Source organism: Antrostomus carolinensis, unplaced genomic scaffold (genome assembly GCF_000700745.2).
Source record: "Antrostomus carolinensis isolate BGI_N321 unplaced genomic scaffold, ASM70074v2 scaffold38620, whole genome shotgun sequence".
In the NCBI taxonomy this organism is placed as follows: Eukaryota; Metazoa; Chordata; class Aves; order Caprimulgiformes; family Caprimulgidae; genus Antrostomus; species Antrostomus carolinensis.
Genome location: NW_010288357.1, coordinates 2,289 through 2,592, shown reverse-complemented (window position 1 = coordinate 2,592; position 304 = coordinate 2,289).

Here is a 304-nt window from a genome sequence, read left to right as displayed (position 1 = left end):
ATTGGGCTGCAAAGCCCCCCCCACCCTGCTCCTTGGCCAGGCGTGTGGCCCAAAGAACCCGTGACCCCCACCTTGGCTGGGGGGGTTCCTGCCCTCGACACGGGGTCCGGAGAGCGGTGGGAGAAGGAGGGGGGGTTGAACACAAACCCCCCCTCTGCATCCGGGTGATGGGGCAAGTGAGGAGCTGGTGGTGGCACGGAGGGGGAAGGTTTTGTTCCAGCTCTGCTTCCTGCTTCCTTGGAGAGACCTTGACCCCCGTGCTAAGGGGGAAGTGACAAGTGTTTCAAGGCAAAGGAGCCGGTGG